Source organism: Mustela nivalis, assembly GCF_964662115.1.
Source record: "Mustela nivalis genome assembly, chromosome: 6".
In the NCBI taxonomy this organism is placed as follows: Eukaryota; Metazoa; Chordata; class Mammalia; order Carnivora; family Mustelidae; genus Mustela; species Mustela nivalis.
In genome coordinates, this window is record NC_139025.1 from 73,557,286 (window position 1) to 73,579,806 (window position 22,521).

The 22,521-nt window shown below is 39.8% G+C and overlaps 1 long non-coding RNA gene across 1 annotated transcript in view; it reads left to right on the forward strand.

Annotated features, from left to right (window-relative positions):
* The window catches only part of LOC309866788, a 489,301-nt gene that overhangs the window by 461,246 nt on the left and 5,534 nt on the right, over positions 1–22,521 (forward strand). The gene's annotated exons all lie outside the window — the stretch shown is intronic.

The following is a 22,521-nucleotide window of genomic DNA, read 5'->3' on the forward strand; positions in this document are numbered from 1 at the left end:
CAACAGCATCAAAAGTCATCCTACAGAGTTGGAGAAAATATTTGCAAACTACATACATGATAAGGGTTTAATATCCAAACAATATAATAACTCCTACAATAATAGTTTTTAAGAAAACTAATAAGCCAATTAAAAATGGTCTAAGGACTAGAATAGACGTTTCTTTTAAAAAGACATTCGAATAGCCAACAAGTGTGTGAGTGAATACCCAATGTCACTGATTATCAGGAAAATGCAATCAAAGCTGCAGTGAAATATCACCTCCCTCAGTCATGCAATTATGTAAAAAAGGACCACCCTATTTGGTACTTCAGTATTTAAAATGGTATTAGCCACAACTTAAACATGGGAGAAAAAAATACATACTATAAACATGTGTAATTTTGTTCCTTTTAATGATGTCTATCTCAATGTATTTGCCTCTACTTAATGATGGCTATCTCAATGTATTTGCCTCTACATTTACAATAAATTCTTTTATATCATTCATAGTTTATATTTTTTTAAAAAAATTGATGGCTATTATCAGAAACACAAAATTCAGGTGTTGCCGAGGATGTGAAGAGATTGGAACACTTGCACACCGTTGGTGGGAATGCACAATGCTGCAACCATGGAAAACAATATAAGAGGTTGTGAAAAAGTTAAAAAGAGAACCACCGTATAATCCAGTAATCCCACTTCTGAGGACATATCAAAAAGAATTTCAATCAGGATCTTGAAGAGATATTAAGCACTCCTTTTTTCATTGCCAACACTTCCCAATAGCCAAGATGGGGAAACAACATCAATGCCCAAAGACAGAAGAATGGATAAAGAAAATGTGGTGTATATACAGAAGTAGTGTACTACCCTGCCTTAAGAGGAAAAAGAAAAAGGAAATCTGACAATATGAAGCCATATGGATGAATCTTGAGGACATTATGATAACTGAAATAAGCCAGTAGCAGTAAAACAAATAGTGGACGATTCCACCTAAATGTGGTATCTGTGATAGTCAAATTCATAGAATGAAAGAGTGAATAAAAATTTGGTTGCCATGAGCTCTGGCTATTGGGTAATGGAGAATTACCAATCCAGCATATGAAAGAATACAGAGTTGCTGTACAACATTGTACCCACACCAACAATCATGTATTGTATACCTAAATTTTAAGAGGCTAAATTTCATGGTAAGTGTTCTTTGCATGATACATATTAAATTTAAAAAAAAGTAAGAAACCACAGGTATCAAAATGGTCAAAATCCAAAACACTGATACCACCAAATGCTGGTGTCAAAAATTCAGAAATAGCCTAGGTCAATCCAATGACTTACACCAAGGTGTTAATTAGTAAAAGCGTCACGCACACACCAAAAAGACAGTTCATAAAGTGGGAACACTCAAACCAAAACATGGAATGAGGCTCAGGAGTATATTGTTAGAAAGCAATTTGTATAGTGAGGACACCAGGAGTCTATCTTCTTCCTGGTGATTAGTTATATCAGAGTTGCTGTAATTGATATCCGAAATTAGTCAGGGGTACCTCACATCAAACCTGGGAAACAGTTCAAGTTTTGCTTATGATTTCCAGAAGCAGAGCAAAAAATGATGCAGGTAAAGTTAATTCAACAAAATAAAATAAATTAAGCTTTATTTGTAGGACTAAGCTGATTTGGGAAGTAATCTTTGCCCAGGGAACTTTCAAGGCTGCCTAGTTTGGTTTTTATTTTAACATGGACAAGGATGTCCAGCAACAAGAAACTTCATCTGTGGCTGACGGGAATGCACAATGGTACAGCCTTCTTGGAACACAAGCATAGAAGGTTCTTACATAGCTAATCACACTCCTACCATATCATCTAGCAATGACAATCTTTAGTGTTTCCCAAATGGCTGGAGAACTTCTGTCTACAAAAACTTGCACAAAAATATTTGTAGCAGCTTTATTTATTACTGGCAAAACATGAAAGCAACCAAGATGTCATCAGTGAAAGAAAGGGTAAGCAAACTATAGCACAGCTAGATAAGGGAATCTTATTCAATTCTGAAAAGAAATGAGCCATCAAACCATGGGAAGACGTGGAGGAAAATTACATGCATATTTCTAAGTGAAAGAAGCCAATCTGCAAAGGTTGCATTCTGTTTGATATCCACTATATGACATTCTGGAAAAGGTAAAATATCGGTGGTTGTCAGAGATTACAGGGAGGAAGGGAAGAATTTCATTAAGAAAAGGAAAGTTGAGGGGCACCTGGGTGGCTCAGTGGGTTAAGCCTCTGCCTTCGGCTCAGGTCATGATCCCAGGGTCCTGGGATAGAGCCCCACATCGGGCTCTCTGCTCTGCAGGGAGCCTGCTTCCTCCTCTCTCTCTGCCTGCCTCTCTGCCTGCTTGTGATCTCTGTCAGATAAATAAAGAAAAAAATCTTAAAAAAAAAAAAGAAAGAAAGAAAAGGAAAGTTGAACTGGTGAGCAAAATTAAAAAAGCTTAGTAATACACAAGATGTGTGGAAAGTTTTTATGTACTCTTCTCAATTCCTCAAAGACCAACTTGCAGTCTTGTGCTGAGATTAGAAGTGATCATTGCTTCTTATAAAGGGCTGTGTAGTGCATGGTTGTTCTGTGACTTAAAATTTTCTCACGTGGCTCACCTAGTTTATTCCCTCCAACCTATACCTTCAACACACACACACACACACACACACACACACACTCACATATGTACACACCCACCCACGTAGGCGGCACCATCTTCCGCAATTATCCAAAAATGCGTGATACTTCTTTTCCCTGACCCTTTCCAGGAGGCAGAGCAAACACTGAGGTGCTTCCACAGGAGGCCTGGGTTTCTCCTTATCTAGTCTATCATGCAAGTTTGCTTTTCTCCATAAACAGCTCGTTTTCTAAAGCTGGTTGACTTTGCTGCCTGCTGATAGCTTCTGTCCTGTTTCTCTCTGTGTTTGCAGCTTTCTGCCCTTTAAGATGTCTTTACTATCTTTTTAATAGAGCTTTAGAAAAATCAAGAGGTAAACATACATTATTAGTCTACCATGGTTTTTTAAAAAATATTTTATTTCTAAGTAGTCTCAACACTCAACATGGGTCTCTAACTTACAACCACAAGATCCAGAATTGCAGCTCTGCCTTCTGAACCAGCCGGCACCCCTAGTCTGCCACTATATCCCAGTGTCAGAGAAAAATTCTTATTATATATTCTTTTCAATTGTTTGAAGTACATTTTGACATGCATTTATATTTAGAGAAGTTTTTAAAAGTTTATATTTTAAACCATTTAAACAAAAAATTAATTTAAACCAAGAATATATACTAATATATATATAAATATATTAATATTTTGATCATAGCTCATTCATAAAATCTACTAAAGTGGATAATAATTAAAGATTACAGGGCATCTGGGGGGCTCAGATGGTTAAGCGACTCACTTTCACTTTCGGCTCAGGTCATGATCTCAGGATTATGAAATCCAGCCCCGAGTTAGGTTCCCTGTTCAGAGAGGAGTCTGCTTGAGATTTTCTTTCTTTCTTTTTTTTTTTAATATAATTTTTTATTTTTTATAAACATATATTTTTATCCCCAGGAATACAGGTCTGTGAATCACCAGGTTTACACACTTCACAGCACTCACCAAAACACATACCCTCCCCAATGTCCATAATACCACCCCCTTCTCCCAAACCCCCTCCCCCCAGCAACCCTCAGTTTGTTTTGTGAGATTAAGAGTCACTTATGGTTTGTCTCCCTCCCAATCCCATCTTCTTTCATTTATTCTTCTCGTACCCACTTAAGCCCCCATGTTGCATCACCACTTCCTCATATCAGGGAGATCATATGATAGTTGTCTTTCTCTGCTTGACTTATTTCACTAAGCATGATACGCTCTAGTTCCATCCATGTTGTCCCAAATGGCAAGATTTCATTTCTTTTGATGGCTGCATAGTATTCCATTGTGTATATATACCACATCTTCTTGATCCATTCATCTGTTGATGGACATCTAGGTTCTTTCCATAGTTTGGCTATTGTGGACATTGCTGCTATAAACATTCGAGTACACGTGCCCCTTTGGATCACTACGTTTGTATCTTTAGGGTAAATACCCAATAGTGCAATTGCTGGGTCATAGGGCAGTTCTATTTTCAACATTTTGAGAAACCTCCATGCTGTTTTCCAGAGAGGTTGCACCAGCTTGCATTCCCACCAACAGTGTAGGAGGGTTCCCCTTTCTCGGCATCCTCGCCAGCATCTGCCATTTCCTGACTTGTTGATTTTAGCCATTCTGACTGGTGTGAGGTGATATCACATTGTGGGTTTGATTTGTATTTCCCTGATGCCGAATGATATGGAGCACTTTTTCATGTGTCTGTTGGCCATCTGGATGTCTTCTTTGCAGAAATGTCTGTTCATGTCCTCTGCCCATTTCTTGATTGGATTATTTGTTCTTTGGGTGGTGAGTTTGCTAAGTTCTTTATAGATTCTGGACACTAGTCCTTTATCTGTTATGTCATTTGCAAATATCTTCTCCCATTCTGCCAGTTGTCTTTTGATTTTGTTAACTGTTTCCTTTGCTGTGCAAAAGCTTTTGATCTTGATGAAATCCCAATAGTTCATTTTTGCCCTTGCTTCCCTTGCCTTTTGTGTTGTTCCTAGGAAAATGTTGCTGCGGCTGAGGTCGAAGAGGTTGCTGCCTGTGTTCTCCTCAAGGATTTTGATGGATTCCTTTCGCACATTGAGGTCCTTCATCCATTTTGAGTCTATTTTCGTGTGTGGTGTAAGGAAATGGTCCAATTTCATTTTTCTGCATGTGGCTGTCCAATTTTCACAGCACCATTTATTGAAGAGGCTGTCTTTTTTCCATTGGACATTCTTTCCTGCTTTGTCGAAGATGAGTTGACCATAGAGTTGAGGGTCTATTTCTGGGCTCTCAATTCTGTTCCATTGATCTATGTATCTGTTTTTGTGCCAGTCCCATGCTGTCTTGATGATGATAGCTTTGTAATAGAGCTTGAAGTCCGGGATTGTGATGCCACCAACTTTGGCTTTCTTTTTCAATATCCCTTTAGCTATTCGAGGTCTTTTCTGGTTCCATATAAATTTTAGAATTATTTGTTCCATTTCTTTGAAAAAGATGAATGGTACTTTGATAGGAATTGCATTAAATGTGTAGATTGCTTTAGGTAGTATAGACATTTTCACAATATTTATTCTTCCAATCCAGGAGCATGGAACATTTTTCCATTTCTTTGTGTCTTCCTCAATTTCTTTCATGAGTACTTTATAGTTTTCTGAGTATAGATTCTGTGCCTCTTTGGTTAGGTTTATTCCTAGGTATCTTATGGTTTTGGGTGCAATTGTAAATGGGATTGTCTCCTTAATTTCCCTTTCTTCTGTCTTGCGGTTGGTGTAGAGAAATGCAACTGATTTCTGTGCATTGATTTTATATCCTGACACTTTACTGAATTCCTGTATAAGTTCGAGCAGTTTTGGAGTGGAGTCTTTTGGGTTTTCCACATATAGTATCATATCATCTGCGAAGAGCGATAATTTGACTTCTTCTTTGCCGATTTGGATGCCTTTAATTTCCTTTTGTTGTCTGATTGCTGAGGCTAGGACCTCTAGTACTATGTTGAATAGCAGTGGTGATAATGGACATCCCTGCCCTGTTCCTGACCTTAGCGCAAAAGCTTTCAGTTTTTCTCCATTGAGAATGATATTTGCGGTGGGTTTTTCATAGATGGCTTTGATGATATTGAGGTATGTGCCCTCTATCCCTACACTTTGAAGAGTTTTGATCAGGAAGGGATGCTGTACTTTGTCAAATGCTTTTTCAGCATCTATTGAGAGTATCATATGGTTCTTGTTCTTACTTTTATTGATGTGTTGTATCACATTGACTGATTTGCGGATGTTGAACCAACCTTGCAGCCCTGGAATAAATCCCACTTGGTCATGGTGAATAATCTTTTTAATGTACTGTTGAATCCTATTGGCTAGTATTTTGTTGAGTATTTTCGCATCTGTGTTCATCAAGGATATTGGTCTATAGCTCTCTTTTTTGGTGGGATCCTTGTCTGGTTTTGGGATCAAGGTAATGCTGGCCTCATAAAATGAGTTTGGAAGTTTTCCTTTCATTTCTATTTTTTGGAACAGTTTTAGGAGAATAGGAATTAGTTCTTCTTTAAATGTTTGGTAGAATTCCCCTGGGAAGCCGTCTGGCTCTGGGCTTTTGTTTGTTTGGAGATTTTTAATGACTGTTTCAATCTCCTTACTGGTTATGGGTCTGTTCAGGCTTTCTATTTCTTCCTGGTTCAGTTGTGGTAGTTTATATGTTTCTAGGAATGCATCCATTTCTTCCATATTGTCAAATTTGTTGCCGTAGAGTTGCTCATAGTAAGTTCTTATAATAGTTTGTATTTCTTTGGTGTTAGTTGTGATCTCTCCTCTTTCATTCATGATTTTATTTATTTGGGTCCTTTCTCTTTTCTTTTTGATAAGTTGGGCCAGGGGTTTATCAATTTTATTAATTCTTTCAAAGAACCAGCTCCTACTTTCGTTGATTTGTTCTATTGTTTTTTTGGTTTCTATTTCATTGATTTCTGCTCTGATCTTTATGATTTCTCTTCTCCTGCTGGTCTTAGGGTTTCTTTCTTGTTCTTTCTCCAGCTCCTTTAGGTGTAGGGTTAGATTGTGTACCTGAGACCTTTCTTGTTTCTTGAGAAAGGCTTGTACCGCTATATATTTTCCTCTCAGGACTGCCTTTGTTGTGTCCCACAGATTTTGAACCGTTGTATTTTCATTATCATTTGTTTCCATGATTTTTTTCAATTCTTCTTTAATTTCCCAGTTGACCCATTCATTCTTTAGAAGGATGCTGTTTAGTCTCCATGTATTTGGGTTCTTTCCAAACTTCCTTTTGTGGTTGAGTTCTAGCTTTAGAGCATTGTGGTCTGAAAATATGCAGGGAATGATCCCAATCTTTTGATACCGGTTGAGTCCTGATTTAGGACCGAGGATGTGATCTATTCTGGAGAATGTTCCATGTGCACTAGAGAAGAATGTGTATTCTGTTGCTTTGGGATGAAATGTTCTGAATATATCTGTGATGTCCATCTGGTCCAGTGTGTCGTTTAAGGCCTTTATTTCCTCGCTGATCTTTTGCTTGGATGACCTGTCCATTTCAGTGAGGGGTGTGTTAAAGTCCCCTACTATTATTGTATTGTTGTTGATGTGTTTCTTTGATTTTGTTATTAATTGGTTTATATAGTTGGCTGCTCCCACGTTGGGGGCATAGATATTTAAAATTGTTAAATCTTCTTGTTGGACAGACCCTTTGAGTATGATATAGTGTCCTTCCTCTTCTCTTATTATAGTCTTTGGCTTAAAATCTAATTGATCTGATATAAGGATTGCCACTCCTGCTTTCTTCTGATGTCCATTAGCATGGTAAATTATTTTCCACCCCCTCACTTTAAATCTGGAGGTGTCTTCGGGCTTAAAATGAGTTTCTTGGAGGCAACATATAGATGGGTTTTGTTTTTTTATCCATTCTGATACCCTGTGTCTTTTGACAGGGGCATTTAGCCCATTAACATTCAGGGTAACTATTGAGAGATATGAATTTAGTGCCATTGTATTGCCTGTAAGGTGACTGTTATTGTATATGGTCTCTGTTCCTTTCTGATCTACCACTTGTAGGCTCTCTCTTTGCTTAGAGGATTTCTTTCAATATTTCCTGTAGAGCTGGTTTGGTATTTGCAAATTCTTTCAGTTGTTGTTTGTCCTGAAAGCTTTTAATCTCTCCTTCTATTTTCATTGATAGCCTAGCTGGATATAGTATTCTGGGATGCATGTTTTTCTCGTTTAGTGCTCTGAAAATATCATGCCAGCTCTTTCTGGCCTGCCAGGTCTCTGTGGATAAGTCAGCTGCCAATCTTATATTTTTACCATTGTATGTTACAGACTTCTTTTCCCGGGCTGCTTTCAGGATTTTCTCTTTGTCACTGAGACTTGTAAATTTTACTATTAGGTGACGGGGTGTGGGCCTATTCTTATTGATTTTGAGGGGCGTTCTCTGCACCTCCTGAATTTTGATGCTCGTTCCCTTTGCCATATTGGGGAAATTCTCCCCAATAATTCTCTCCAGTATACCTTCTGCTCCCCTCTCTCTTTCTTCTTCTTCTGGAATCCCAATTATTCTAATGTTGTTTCGTCTTATGGTGTCACTTAATTCTCGAATTCTCCCCTGTGGTCCAGTAGCTGTTTGTCCCTCTTTTGCTCAGCTTCTTTATTCTCTGTCATTTGGTCTTCTATATCACTAATTCTTTCTTCTGCCTCATTTATCCTAGCAGTGAGAGCCTCCATTTTTGATTGCACCTCATTAATAGCTTTTTTGATTTCCACTTGGTTAGATTTTAGTTCTTTTATTTCTCCAGAAAGGGCTTTTATATCTCTCGAGAGGGTTTCTCTAATATCTTCCATGCCTTTTTCGAGCCCAGCTAGAACCTTGAGAATTATCATTCTGAACTCTAGATCTGACATATTACCGATGTCTGTATTGATTAGGTCCCTAGCCTTCGGTACTGCCTCTTGTTCTTTTTTTTGCGTTGAATTTTTACGTCTTGTCATTTTGGCCAGATAAGAGTAAATGAAGGGGTAAGTAAAATACTAAAAGGGTGGCAACAACCCCAGGAAAATATGCTTTAACTAAATTAGAAGAAATCCAAAATCGTGAGTGGGGAGAAAGGGGATAAAAAGAGGTTCAAAAAGAAAGAAAGAAAAAAAAAGAAAAGAAAAAAAATTTTTTTAAAAAAAGAAAACACCTGAGAAAAATGTAAAAAAGAAAATATATATATATTAGATAAACTAGTAAAAAATCGTTAAAAAAGAAAAAGGTAACAGTTAAAAAAAAAAATTTTACCCGAAGGCGAGAAGAAAAAGAAAAAAAAAAAAATGAAAAAGAAAAAATTAAATTAACTGCAAGACTAAAAAAAAATCACAGGAAAAAAGCCATGAGTTCCGTGCTTGGCTTTCTCCTCCTCTGGAATTCTGCTGCTATCCTTGGTATTGAAACCACACTCCTTGGTAGGTGAACTTGGTCTCGGCTGGATTTCTTGTTGATCTTCTGGGGGAGGGGCCTGTTGTAGTGATTCTCAAGTGTCTTTGCCCCAGGCGGAATTACACCGCCCTTACCCGGGGCCGGGGTGAGTAATCCGCTTGGGTTTGCTTTCAGGAGCTTTTGTTCCCTGAGCGCTTTCTGTAGAGTTCCGGAGGACGGGAACACAAATGGCGGCCTCCTGGTCTCCGGCCCGGAGGAGCCGAGAGCCCAGGGCCCCACTCCTCAGTGCGCCCTCAGAGAACAGCGCCCAGTTACTCCCGTCTGCCTGATCTCTGGCCGCGCTCCGAGCTCACCGAGCCTGCGACTGGTTCAAGGTAACCCCGAGCTGCGAGCTTACTGTCGGCTCTGTCTCTGTAGCCGGCTTTCCCGTTCCAATACCCGCAAGCTCTGCGACACTCAGACACCCCCGATCCTTCTGTGACCCTGCGGGACCTGAGGCCACGCTGACCCCGCGTGGGCTTCGCCCCGGTTTAGCCTCTGGAGCGATGTCCCTCAGCGGAACAGACTTTTAAAAGTCCTGATTTTGTGCGCGGTTGCTCCGCCGCTTGCCGGGAGCCGGCCCCTCCCCCCGGGGTCTATCTTCCCGTCGCTTTGGATTCACTTCTCCGCCGGTCCTACCTTTCAGAAAGTGGTTGTTTTTCTGTTTCCAGAATTGCTGTTCTTCTTCTCTTCGATCTGCCGATGGATTTTTAGGTGTTTGCAATCTTTAGGTAAGCTATCTAGCTGATCTCTGGCTAGCTGAAGCAGTCTCAGCTTGCTACTTCTCCGCCATCTTGACTCCTCCCCCCCTGGTCTGTTCCTTTCTGATCTACCACTTGTAGGCTCTCTCTTTGCTTAGAGGACCCCTTTCAATATTTCCTGTAGAGCTGGTTTGGTGTTTGCAAATTCTTTCAGTTGTTGTTTGTCCTGAAAGCTTTTAATCTCTCCTTCTATTTTCAATGATAGCCTAGCTGGATATAGTATTCTGGGATGCATGTTTTTCTCATTTAGTGCTCTGAAAATATCATGCCAGCTCTTTCTGGCCTGCCAGGTCTCTGTGGATAAATCAGCTGCCAATCTAATATTTTTACCATTGTATGTTACAGACTTCTTTTCCCGGGCTGCTTTCAGGATTTTCTCTTTGTCACTGAGACTTGTAAATTTTACTATTAGGTGACGGGGTGTGGGCCTATTCTTATTGATTTTGAGGGGCGTTCTCTGCACCTCCTGAATTTTGATGCTCGTTCCCTTTGCCATATTGGGGAAATTCTCCCCAATAATTCTCTCCAGTATACCTTCTGCTCCCCTCTCTCTTTCTTCTTCTTCTGGAATCCCAATTATTCTAATGTTGTTTCGTCTTATGGTGTCACTTATCTCTCGAATTCTCCCCTCGTGGTCCAGTAGCTGTTTGTCCCTCTTTTGCTCAGCTTCTTTATTCTCTGTCATTTGGTCTTCTATATCACTAATTCTTTCTTCTGCCTCATTTATCCTAGCAGTGAGAGCCTCCATTTTTGATTGCACCTCATTAATAGCTTTTTTGATTTCCACTTGGTTAGATTTTAGTTCTTTTATTTCTCCAGAAAGGGCTTTTATATCTCTCGAGAGGGTTTCTCTAATATCTTCCATGCCTTTTTCGAGCCCGGCTAGAACCTTGAGAATTATCATTCTGAACTCTAGATCTGACATATTACCAATGTCTGTATTGATTATGTCCCTAGCCTTCGGTACTCCCTCTTGTTCTTTTTTTTTGTGTTGAATTTTTCCGTCTTGTCATTTTGTCCAGAGAAGAGTATATGAAGGGGCAAGTAAAATACTAAAAGGGTGGCAACAACCCCAGGAAAATGTGCTTTAACCAAATTAGAAGAGATCCCAAATCGTGAGGGGGGAGAAAGGGGATAAAAAGAGGTTCAAAAAGGAAGAAAGAAAAAAAAAAGAAAAAAAAAAGAATAAAAAAGAAAAGAATTTTAAGAAAAAAGAAAACACCTTTCAGAAAGTGGTTGTTTTTCTGTTTCCAGAATTGCTGTCCTTCTTCTCTTCGATCTGCTGATGGATTTTCAGGTGTTTGCAATCTTTAGATAAGCTATCTAGGATCTCCGGCTAGCTGAAGTAGTCTCGGCCTGCTACTTCTCAGCCATCCTTACTCCTCCCACTCTGCTTGAGATTTTCATTCCTTCTCCCACACCCACTCCACCCAAGCCTCTGGCTATCTTTCACTCTTGCTCTAAAATAAATAAATAAATTCTTAAAAATATTTCAAAAAAATTTTTAGTAAAATAAATAATATTTTAAAAATAAAGAATATTGCAACATTTTTGGCAAAGTATTGTACTGCAATACATACACTGTTTTTCTATTATTCATTACATAACTTCACTGACTCCTAAACATTTACCCAATCCCATGATTATGGCCCTCTGGGAGAGGGTGCAAAACAGGAGTTAGAGAAATCTAAAGGATTTCCCTCCCATTGTCACCTGCTAGGAAACTTCAGTGCAAGAGCATTTTCTCTCACACTTCTCACATCGGTACTAAGAAGGATCTCACTTGAGTTCTTACTGTCAGAAAGTCAACTAATCTATTTAACTGGCCAGGACAGGAGCCACTTCCTCCATTCTGTTTCTGTACCCACCGCTTCATTTTGAATATCAGCCTGAGTCTGTCACCTGATTTTATTAGAGGAGAAAGCAGGGCAGAGGTCTCTGCCTTCTATTTTCCTTGCTCAGATTCACGTGTTCCTCCTCTTTTCCTCCCTTCCCTTCCTTCTCTAATAAATCCTGGTTTGGGGCTGAAGCTCTCCCATCACCTCTCCTGCCATATTCTGTCAGGAAGACATTAGGCATCACCACCTTCTCAGGCATACCATGTCTCTCTAAAAGAGTCATAGACACAACAACACACACCAGGGTGCCATGAACAACTTGTGGGGCTGAATTCTCACTGCAAGGATGAGCAAAAGACCACTTCATTGTTATGTGGTTTTACCTTGAAATTACTTATGCTCTGGCTGAGGAACTCTTGGCATCAAGCTGTTCTCAATGTCACTAAGGAACAGCTGGGGTTGGGGAATGTTACTTCTGGTTCCTGTGCTCTAGTTGTATGATTTTGTTCCAACCACACACTGAGGGACAAACAACCACAGACTCTGCTGAAACCAGAATGGATCAGTCAGAGATGCTCAGCATCCAGGACCCTGCTCTGCTCAGAGTTTGCGCTCAGCTCCCCCTACAGTCCCCGTCACTGTGTCATTCATGGCACAATAGTACACAGCTGAATCTGAGGCTTGCACTGAGCCTTTCTCCAAATGGAAGGATTTGGATTTGCTGTTGAAGGTGGCTTCAAAACCTTTGTTGTGTTTCGTCTCTTTGTCCTTCAAGGCTTTCAGGAGGAGCTCTAGACCTTCTCCTGGATATTGGACATACCAAAAAACAGTGGGGGACCATGTTGTTGAAAAAGTACAGTTTATAGTCAGGGAAGCTTCTTCTGAGAGGATCATTTGACCCTCAGTCTGAGTCACTGAGTCTCCATGTGTTTGTCCTGAGGAAAAAGAAAAGATATCTGTGTCACCTTGGGCATAAAGTTCTTGGATAAAATTATGGTTAAAGGTTTTGCTGACACAATGGAAGAAAGAATCCAAATTTTAAGAGGCATTGTACTTACCAAGCATTAGGACTACCACAGTCATGAGGCCTGGAGAACACTTCATCTCTGGAACGTCACCTAAAAAATGTTCCTCATTCTTACCATGAAGAAAGGTTGGAGTGACAGAGAAATGATCGGTGGAAGCCCACATTTCACAAAGGAAATGCGACTGTGGTAGGAAGCTGCACCCTCTGGTGGACAGAGACTGAAATGCGTGCATGTTGGCCAGAATCCTCCCCAAGTCAGCCATCTGTTTAACCCTGACTTCATGAGGCACATGCCGGGCTTCAGGTGGCCCTTGGAAGTCTGAACAACAGCAATCCTGACTTCTCAGGTCTATTTTCTTCTTAAGACACTACCTGATATGGAAGTTCTTTAACACAGCACCCCAGGGAATTTCTGTAGCTGGAGGATAGCAATCTTCTAAAGCATTTTACTTCATATTCTCATGTGTCCATGTGGGCGGGCCTATAACCCACTGACTGCCAGGAAAGGAGTTGGAGTTGAATATGGAAAAGGTAATAGGAAACCAGGTCCTTTGCTGAGTGATTCTGTGTTTTTGGCACTGTACCACAATATTTAGAACTGTGACTGTAATTTTTAAAGCACTCCCTGAATATTTGTTAAATTAAACAAAAATGAACAAATGGCCTTTACTTGAAACACCATATTACTTGGTCATAAAAGTTAACAATTGTAAGGAATACTATCTTTTTAATGAAAGTTTTCCAGAGTAAAAGTCATACTATTTTATAGTCAATAATTTTAATAGTTGAATATTCTGGAAAATCAGAATCATTCAATAATGAAATATATGAATTCTAGATAGAAGAAACATCATAAGTGAAGTTGAATCCCACAAGATGATCTCAGATTCTTTTTAAAAAATATAGTTTTGTATTTATTGAGGGAGAGAGAGAGGAAAGAAAGAGGGGAGGGCCCAAGACAGAGGGAGAGGGAAAGCAGACTCCATGCCAAGTTTTCAGTCTGATGCAGGACTCCATCTCAAGACCCTGAGATCATACTTGAGCCAAAAACCAAGAGTTGGGGGGCACCTGGGTGCCTTCGTTGATCCAGCAATCCACAACCGGTATATACTCAAAAATTGAAATATTTGGCTATATACCCAGAATATTGAGATGTTTATGAATTCCTGTTTCTACCAAAAGGTAGAAGTAACCCAAAAGTATATCAACAGATAGGAATAGATAAACAAAATGTGGTATGACATACACTGGAATATTATTCAGCCTTAAAAGGAAAGAAATTCTGTCATGTGATTCAACAAGGAAGAACCCTGCAGTCATTACGTTAAATGAAATGTCACAAAATGACCAATACTGCATAATTCCACCTCTGTGAGTTATCTAAAGCAGTCAAACTCATGGCAAGAGAAAGCAGAATGGCAGTTTCCAGGGACTGGAAGGATGGAGTAATGGAGAGTTATTGTTTAATGAGCACAAATATCCAGTTTTTAAAGATGGAAAGAATCCCAGAAATCAATGGTGGTGCTGGTTGAACAACAATGTCAATGTATTTAATACTACTGATTTGTACACTTGAAAATTGTTAAAATGGTAAATAGTAGGTTAAAATGTTAAAAGTTTGTGATTAAAAAAGTTTGAAGAGTTTCTTGATAAGATTTCTATTTTACTCATATGCCTTCTAAGTAAATATAAGAGGGTGTTACAATGCAAGACCAATTATCAACCATCCATTACTGTCCAAATTTTAAGGCAGGAATGGGGTTATAGAGGTGGAAGGAGGGAATGGAAAGAATGAGGATTTGAGAGTGTGAAACACTGTTCAAACCCCAGGGTTTGGAAGTGTGCAAACTGAGCCACATGTTGGCAAAAAGTGCTTTTGAAGAAGTGTTGAAGTCAAGGGCAGGGACAGACAAAGAGAAAAATTCATACTCTTCTCCTTCTCAGTGTCCCCCTAAGAGTCCCTAATTATGATCATTTGTGGATAAGACTGGTGAGAAGCAGGTAAACCTCCAGTGTGCAAACTGAGCACACCTATGCTAGAGGTGTTAATAAGATGGAACGAACAGAGAAGAGGCCCTTTAGTCTCCTTAGGAGGATAGCATATTGCTGGTTCTAAGAACCCTGATGAATAGGAATGTCATCACTCCACAGCTGGGCTACTTCTACCACCATAGACTATCACTTAGATCACTAAGGTCATATGTGCTTTTCAGAATGTTAGCCCCCTTCTCTAGCACTAACTTCGCTGGTTGGGCTCGAGCTACCTTCTGGGCAATACTGGATCCTGAAGGAAAAAACATGGAATTAGGGGTGTCAGAATAAGTGATGTGACACAAAGAAATTGTAGTTTACATGTTATTATCCCTCCTTCCCACAACACCCACAAGACACTGCCCATCATCCCGTTTTAGGACATAGAGGAGGAACATTCCAACAAGGGTTCTCCCCACCTAGCCGTATGGAAACCACAAACACCTTGAGAAGGCTGGGGAGCAACATGTTTGAGTTCTCCTCCTCCTCCTTCCGCTCCCGCTCCTCCCCCTCCCCCTCCTCCCACCCCCTCTCCTCCTCCTCTTCTAGCTTCTCCTCCCCCTTCTCCCCCTCCTCTTTTCCCTCCCCCTCCTCCCCCCCTCCTCCTCCCCCTTCCCCTCCTCTTTCCCCTCCTCTTCCTCCTCCTTCTCCTTCTTCTTCTGTATCAGAGTTTGGCATTGTGAGGGGAGCCTGACAGGGTGAGGGAAGGACTGCTGTGTATGTGCTGCTGTGGCCCCAAAACAGGAAACAGGGTATCTTGGTGTACCAAGTTGTGTGGGTCATGTCATAGTTCTTAATGTGCCAGGGAAAGTCTCACTACCCAACATCCTTTTTGCATTATACAGCCCTTAACTTGGAAACAATTACATCTGAAAATCAGATTTTATATTGAAATGAAGATTGATGGTTTAACCTACTATGATATGTACATTCATTGCATCTGTGATGAAAGTAGTTGGGTGGCACCTACATGAAAATACTTCATGTAATGGATTATGAAAACAACATAGGATTAGGAATGATGTATCCTCACACTATGTATACTGCTCTTTTATCTAAGGTAGAAATAGATCACATGACAAGAAGGCAGTGTTTAGGCATTCACTGCAGCTCTTTCAGTGTATCTATTGTTATGCCAGTGTTCCTCCTCACTACCCATGTCTCTACAGATAACTATGTACAGGCCCAAAAGCAGAAAAATCTAATCATTCTTTGTTGAAGAGTTCAGGTTGCAGCCCTCAGACAATAGATCCTGTCACCGAGGTCTTCTCCTTACTGTTTAGTTTCCACGGCTCAGCTGTGTTCAGAAAGGCCAGAATAGACACCAGAGTTTGGTAACTATGTTATCAATCCTTTAACTTTACATTTTGCCCTTACCTCAGTTGAACCACAGTAAGCTTCCATGCTTTGTGTGCTCAGTTCTGAAGCGAATATGCACTAGGTGACCCCATATACCTCCATAGGACTCTTGATGATATAATAAGTGATTGTAATAATACTTTCCCTGTGTATGTATTAAAAGTAAGGCTGTGCCCCAAGGATATTCCTCCACATCATGGCGAACAGCGAAGAACCATTGCCTATCATTGTCTGTCTCTTGATAAAGTAGCCAAAGCTTAACATCTTTGCCTCAAAATCATTGTAGCCTCAGGCAAATTGGTTGAAGCATCTTCAGAACTTGCATTGCATATGTCTGCATGAAATATGATGGAACCACATACAGTACAAACTGGCCTCCTCTCTAAGGGATAGACTATAACTATCTAAAAACACCCAACATTTTTCTACCAGTTGGGTGAATAAGTGTGAAATATTCATTACTTCTCCCATTATTCAACTCTAATAGATTTCTCAGTGTAGAGAATCTCATGATTTTGCTTCTGTCATTCAAGAAGTGTCCATGTCCAGGACAGACGTTTTAAACACTCTCAGACCAAATTCTGAGTTAATAGATTTTTAATAATCTTATCTTAAATATTGAAACAGACAATACCAGACTGATCATGCAATTACTACTCTGGACTTCCTTTTAAAATCCAATCACTTACCAGAAGTAAAATTTTTTTTTTAATATAATTTTTTATTTTTTTATAAACATATATTTTTATCCCCAGGGGTACAGGTCTGTGAATCACCAGGTTTACACACTTCAAAGCACTCACCAAAACACATACCCTCCCCAATGTCCATAATACCACCCCCTTCTCCCAAACCCCCTCCCCCCAGCAACCCTCAGTTTGTTTTGTGAGATTAAGAAGAGTCACTTATGGTTTGTCTCCCTCCAATCCCATCTTCTTTCATTTATTCTTCTCGTACCCACTTAAGCCCCCATGTTGCATCACCACTTCCTCATATCAGGGAGATCATATGATAGTTGTCTTTCTCTGCTTGACTTATTTCGCTAAGCATGATATGCTCTAGTTCCATCCATGTTGTCGCAAATGGCATGATTTCATTTCTTTTGATGGCTGCATAGTATTCCATTGTGTATATATACCACATCTTCTTGATCCATTCATCTGTTGATGGACATCTAGGTTCTTTCCATAGTTTGGCTATTGTGGACATTGCTGCTATAAACATTCGAGTACACGTGCCCCTTTGGATCACTACGTTTGTATCTTTAGGGTAAATACCCAATAGTGCAATTGCTGGGTCATAGGGCAGTTCTATTTTCAACATTTTGAGGAACCTCCATGCTGTTTTCCAGAGAGGTTGCACCAGCTTGCATTCCCACCAACAGTGTAGGAGGGTTCCCCTTTCTCCACATCCTCGCCAGCATCTGTCATTTCCTGACTTGTTGATTTTAGCCATTCTGACTGGTGTGAGGTGATATCACATTGTGGGTTTGATTTGTATTTCCCTGATGCCGAATGATATGGAGCACTTTTTCATGTGTCTGTTGGCCATCTGGATGTCTTCTTTGCAGAAATGTCTGTTCATGTCCTCTGCCCATTTCTTGATTGGATTATTTGTTCTTTGGGTGGTGAGTTTGCTAAGTTCTTTATAGATTCTGGACACTAGTCCTTTATCTGTTATGTCATTTGCAAATATCTTCTCCCATTCTGCCAGTTGTCTTTTGATTTTGTTAACTGTTTCCTTTGCTGTGCAAAAGCTTTTGATCTTGATGAAATCCCAATAGTTCATTTTTGCCCTTGCTTCCCTTGCCTTTTGTGTTGTTCCTAGGAAAATGTTGCTGCGGCTGAGGTCGAAGAGGTTGCTGCCTGTGTTCTCCTCAAGGATTTTGATGGATTCCTTTCGCACATTGAGGTCCTTCATCCATTTTGAGTCCATTTTTGTGTGTGGTGTAAGGAAATGGTCCAATTTCATTTTTCTGCATGTGGCTGTCCAATTTTCCCAGCACCATTTATTGAAGAGGCTGTCTTTTTTCCATTGGACATTCTTTCCTGCTTTGTCGAAGATGAGTTGACCATAGAGTTGAGAGTCTATTTCTGGGCTCTCTATTCTGTTCCATTGATCTATGGGTCTGTTTTTGTGCCAGTACCATGCTGTCTTGATGATGACAGCTTTGTAATAGAGCTTGAAGTCCAGAATTGTGATGCCACCAATGTTGGCTTTCTTTTTCAATATCCCTTTAGCTATTCGAGGTCTTTTCTGGTTCCATATAAATTTTAGCATTATTTGTTCCATTTCTTTGAAAAAGATTGGTGGTACTTTGATAGGAATTGCATTAAATGTGTAGATTGCTTTAGGTAGCATAGACATTTTCACAATATTGATTCTTCCAATCCAGGAGCATGGAACATTTTTCCATTTCTTTGTGTCTTCCTCAATTTCTTTCATGAGTACTTTATAGTTTTCTGAGTATAGATTCTGTGTCTCTTTGGTTAGGTTTATTCCTAGGTATCTTATGGTTTTGGGTGCAATTGTAAATGGGATTGACTTTTTAATTTCCCTTTCTTCTGTCTTGCTGTTGGTGTAGAGAAATGCAACTGATTTCTGTGCATTGATTTTATATCCTGACACTTTACTGAATTCCTGTATAAGTTCTAGCAGTTTTGGAGTGGAGTCTTTTGGGTTTTCCACATATAGTATCATATCATCTGCGAAGAGTGATAATTTGACTTCTTCTTTGCCGATTTGGATGCCTTTAATTTCCTTTTGTTGTCTGATTGCTGAGGCTAGGACCTCTAGTACTATGTTGAATAGCAGTGGTGATAATGGACATCCCTGCCGTGTTCCTGACCTTAGCGGAAAAGCTTTCAGTTTTTCTCCATTGAGAATGATATTTGCGGTGGGTTTTTCATAGATGGCTTTGATGATATTGAGGAATGTGCCCTCTATCCCTACACTTTGAAGAGTTTTGATCAGGAAGGGATGCTGTACTTTGTCAAATGCTTTTTCAGCATCTATTGAGAGTATCATATGGTTCTTGTTCTTACTTTTATTGATGTGTTGTATCACATTGACTGATTTGCGGATGTTGAACCAACCTTGCAGCCCTGGAATAAATCCCACTTGGTCGTGGTGAATAATCTTTTTAATGTACTGTTGAATCCTATTGGCTAGTATTTTGTTGAGTATTTTCGCATCTGTGTTCATCAAGGATATTGGTCTATAGCTCTCTTTTTTGGTGGGATCCTTGCCTGGTTTTGGGATCAAGGTGATGCTGGCCTCATAAAATGAGTTTGGAAGTTTTCCTTCCATTTCTATTTTTTGGAACAGTTTCAGGAGAATAGGAATTAGTTCTTCTTTAAATGTTTGGTAGAATTCCCCCGGGAAGCCGTCTGGCCCTGGGCTTTTGTTTGTTTGGAGATTTTTAATGACTGTTTCAATCTCCTTACTGGTTATGGGTCTGTTCAGGCTTTCTATTTCTTCCTGGTTCAGTTGTGGTAGTTTATATGATTCTAGGAAATCATCCATTTCTTCCAGATTGTCAAATTTATTGCCGTAGAGTTGCTCATAGTATGTTCTTATAATAGTTTGTATTTCTTTGGTGTTAGTTGTGATCTCTCCTCTTTCATTCATGATTTTATTTATTTGGGTTCTTTCTCTTTTCTTTTTGATAAGTCTGGCCAGGGGTTTATCAATTTTATTAATTCTTTCAAAGAACCAGCTCCTACTTTCGTTGATTTGTTCTACTGTTTTTTTGGTTTCTACTTCATTGATTTCTGCTCTGATCTTTATGATTTCTCTTCTCCTGCTAGGCTTAGGGTTTATTTCTTGTTCTTTTTCCAGCTCCTTTAGGTGTAGGGTTAACCAGAAGTAAAATTAATTCAAGTGGTTAAATTGGTGAATATCTCTTGGCCATGCCAATTGACAAAAAATGATGTAGTCAGTGTCAGTCAATACGTTTTTAATGTAGTTCACAGCTACTAGTGTCTGGTACATGTTACCCTTATCCCAGGTGGCCCTGCATCCTACCCTCACAATGTCCTATGCTGTCTTCCCATAAATTTCTCACTGTAGCCCACATAACTCAGATGTCCCAACCCATACTTATTCCAGCATCACAAACTAAAATAGGTAAGAAAGCCCTTGGTCCTTTCCTTTTATTCAGACACAGATTTCTCTCCTGGCCTTTCATTTATTCACCTTTACAAGATCTTAACCTTTGGTGCTCTGAACAAAATCCCAGAAAAAGTTGCCATTGAGATCAGTGAAATGATCTTATTAGGTGCTATGTATTATCTTTTCAGCAAATAAAGTATAAGAAATGGATCCTTGGTTGCATGTTTACTAACTAGTATGACATCATGCACCCTTCACTGACAAGAACTGAAAAATTTATTCATATTAGAGATCTTAAACTCTTAGAGTTTAAGAGGTTGTCTAGAGAATCAGCAGAAGCCAGAGATGAGTGTATATGGAAGATCCAGCCTGTGAATCCCCCACGGAGGGAAGTAAGAACACGCGAGTGACATCTGTCTCCCCAGCTTCTGGAGGATGCTGCCAAAGAGAACCATCGTCTAGACCCATCCAGAATACTGAGGTGATTGCTCACTGGGGAGTGGGGTGCTCCCAGCAGAACAGCACCCAGGGCTCTTGAGGGGTAGTACCCAGCATGTACCCTACAAACCATGGCACAGCCTTCATTAGGAATCTGCCCATGGCCCACTGGAGATGGCCTGCCTGCAGACCCCCACAAATGGTCCATGAGCACGCACAACACTCAGTCCCTCACCCACACATCATTCCATCCTGTGGCCTTCCACCAGTGCACACAGGGGGCAACAGCAGTGAGCTTTTGTAAGCAGCTACTGTGCATGCACAGAGAGTAGGCCCACTCTCCTGGATTGGGAGAAATCACACAAATTCAGTCAGCACCCTCCTAGAGAAAGGAAACAAAAGGGAGACTCTTGGCACCCAATCTGGCTTCACAGTATCAAGAGAAGGCCTAAAAGTTTGTATTACCTTGTCCCAGGACGTAAGAAACAAATACACCAAGCATGATGAAGGTTTAAACCTGAATGTGTCTGGGTCTGAGACTCAGTGCACACAGGCTAAAACACTTGTTTTCTTCCACTGCATCAATTCTCACCTCAGTCTATCAAGCATTCAAACCTGTAGGAACTGCACCCTCTGTCTTGCTTCTAATTGATTTAAGAGGAAATAAATGAATAATATAGAAGCATGCTTCCTTTTGACTCCATTATCAGGCTTGGAGGAAAGGCACCGATCAGAAGTCATCTTCCTTCTACTGCACAAGAGCTGGCGGTATAAGGGGGAAGGAATCAAGCCCATTGATGTGCTGGGCACAGTTTTGACCTCCTTTGGTCAGATGTGATAAGCTGAATTTAATCTGGGGACTTCCCCAGTAAGAGAAAGCCAGTTACTAAATACCTAGCAACCATAACTCAGCTAAAAGGAACCACTGTCACCTTACCAATTACCAATTATATACATCGTTAGTTAGGAAGACTTGGAGGGACCTTGAAAGGACCCTGCCCTTGAGCAGGGGTGGGGGTAGGAATGAGAGAATTAAATATTTACTCAGTTTGTTTTATTCCGTTGATTTCTTTGCAACACTAGAGAAATGATTTTTTAAAATATATGTAACGGTTAGTAATGTTTAATTCAGTCAAACATGAACATGTGGAGGGAGGTTGGTAGCATGTCATCTCTACATTAGCCATTAGTCCAAATGCCTTTGTGCAATCTACTAATAGTAAGGCGGTTGACACATGCATACAAAAATTTTCCCATATATCTCAGAAATAAAGGCTCTCATTATGATAACAAAAACTTATAAGTTCAAGAATAAATTGAATAATCTTCTAACAGCAGAACATCATTAAGAGAGATATAAAAATGGAAAGAAACACTATGTACTCAATCAAATAATCACATACACTTTAAAGACTTTTATTTTTTGCAAATTAATTTATAAATATAATTCAAACAGAAAGCTTAGCTTAAAATTATGAGTCAGTAACAGAATTGTCCTTTCCTTCTTTTGTTATCATCTATTGATAAATCAATTATGTGGAAAAGTTTTCCTAGGTACTGAAAATATAGAAATGGATAAAATAAAAAATTATGTGTCCTAAATTGTATGAGAGAGTTATTGTGAACAGATACATACAGAATTGTGTAAATGAGAACAGATTTCTGAGCTTTATCTGAAGCTCACATTGTCAGATCACTATCTAATTCCCCTTATACACTCAAATAGTACTTACCAGCTGTGTGCTTGGAAAAACTGGGGCACAATTTTTGAACAAGACATTAATCAAAGCACATAGAAATGGTGGTCAGGGGTGCCTGGGTGGCTCAGTAAACCAGGCAACTGACTTCAGGTCGTGTCA